Below are 2,204 nucleotides of genomic sequence, written 5' to 3' on the forward strand. Positions count from 1 at the left end.
CGAGTCCCCGGGGGCCGACCTGGGAGTCTGACCCCGCCCTCCGGCCCCAAACCTGCTCCTCCGTGTCCCTGTCCAGTGACATTCTTCCAGTGACAGGAAGAATGGGGTCAGCGGGAACAGCCACAGGCTTGGTTTCCTCACAGAGTCCTGAGCTGTCCGGGGCCAGTGCGGACAGATGACCCTCCAGTGACGTCCGGTCAGGTGTCCGACCAGCTAAAGGCCCAGCCCCTCGGGAGGAAAACGAAGGTGTTTTGTTTCTAGATGGGGGCGGGGGGGCTGTAGCACCTGCGGTGAGTGCGAAGTGAGGCCTGGCGGGCTGGCTTCTGTCCCGGGGCCCATGTCCCTACCTGCCCGCTGGCACGACACTGCCGACCGATGGCACAGCCCGGGCTGGGCCCTGGGACGAAGGTCCCCGTGCAGCCCGGAGTGGGCGGCCCACGTGCCGCTGCCGCTGCATAGCCACGCGCGACGAACCACGAGCACGGCCTGCTCCTCGGCGGCCGCGTCTCCTGGGGGGACACTCAGCTGTCACAGCTAAGGGGGCACTACCGGCGTCTAGCGGGTTGAAGGCCAGGGCGCTGCGGAACATCTCGCTGCGTGCGGGACCGTGAGGGCCTGACCCGTGAGAACGGCCCACCCCAACGTCACGGAGCCGCGGCTGCGAGACGCCGGCAGCATCCGCGGTCCGAGGATCCGGCCTGGGCAGAAAGGCGAGAAGCGGGGTGTGCGGTGTCTTGGCTGGCCCCAAATTCGGGGCCACGGGAGACTCAAGGGAGATGCGTTCTAAGAGGAAGGGCCCCTGTGAGGACGGAACTGCAGAGCCGCGTCATTTCCGGGGCGGCCTCCGAACCCCCTTCTCGCAGACCAGCTCCGTCTTTCCTCAGCCAGCCCGACGGAAGCGTCATCGCATGTGATTTTCATGTACAAGAATGTCACCACGCCGTGCAGGAACAAGGAACTCGATGGCAGACGAGATACCCACGGCCCGTGGCTTCTCCTCCGGTTCCCAGGGCTCCTGGGAGGGCGCCCCGCGGCTGACGTGTTAGTGCCGTGTTGCTGGTCCCTCAGAAACACGAGTGAGTGGCAGGGACCCGCCTCCTCGGGTCCGTTCTTGTCCCTGAAAAGTGTTTGTGCCGAAGACAGGAAGGGCCGGCAGGACAGCCCGACACAGTCCCTGGTACCATCCGGGTGCTTCTGGGTCCTGGAGGCCTCGGACGAGGCGTCATGCCCGCCCCGTCACCTGCGGGGCCTCGCGGGACGGCTGACTGCCGGGGACAGGCAGTTTTGGTGGCTTCTCTGAACTTCAGGTCATTTTCTCTCTGACGAGGCCACCGACATTATGGGCACCCCCCTTCCTGACCTAGGCGCTGGCTCTCCCGAGGGTGCCACCAGTCCAGGCGGAGCTTGAGCAGCTCCTGCCCAAAGTTGCCAAGCCAGGGCTGCCCGATGACCCCGGCTTCGAGGGTTTGGGGAGCTCCCCGACCTTTCATCCGGCTTCCGCTGCACAAAGCCACTTCCGCCGGGCGGCCTCAATGGCTGTCCTCCCGCCTACGTGCCGACCTCGTCTTTTCCAAAAGACAAGACTCATCTCCCAAAGCCGATGCGCCTGGACCTGCCAGCATGGATTCCTCGGCCCCAGGAGGCCCTGGCCGCCCTCAGGACGCTGCTCCACCTTCCAAGCTGAGTCCACCCAGAGCCAGGCCGGCAGGGAGACTAGGACGTGGAAGCAGAAGCATGGACGAGGACGCTGGCGGCCCAGGGCGGCCTGGGTGCCAGGACTTTGGTGGCAAGGCTTAAATGCAGCACCAGACAGCTCCTGAAGCCACTGGCGACCGGCCCGGCCGGCCACACCGTGGACGCGGCCGGACGCGGCAGCCTCGCGGCCCAGGAGCGAGCTTCGAGGTAGGATTGTCGGATCTGCTGAGTCGAGGGCAGGTCTGCAGGGCCGGTCGCTCGAGGAGCAAGTGCAGCGTCTGAAGAAGCAGCTAGAACCAAGTAAACACAGTTGGTGCCGGTTCACGGGCTAAGTTTTATAAAAATCCAGCACATAGACAAGTTACTCCTGAACTTCGAAAGTAAAACGCTTGATAAAATAGATTCTTGTAAAAAGGAGAGCGAAAGGTTTACGACCAGACGGAGATGGAGGTGGCAGGTGACAAGGAAGACGGTGGAGGAGAAAGGTGCCCGGTGACAGACCGTGGGAC

This window comes from Pteropus vampyrus, unplaced genomic scaffold (genome assembly GCF_000151845.1).
Source record: "Pteropus vampyrus isolate Shadow unplaced genomic scaffold, Pvam_2.0 Scaffold412, whole genome shotgun sequence".
NCBI classification, from domain to species: Eukaryota; Metazoa; Chordata; class Mammalia; order Chiroptera; family Pteropodidae; genus Pteropus; species Pteropus vampyrus.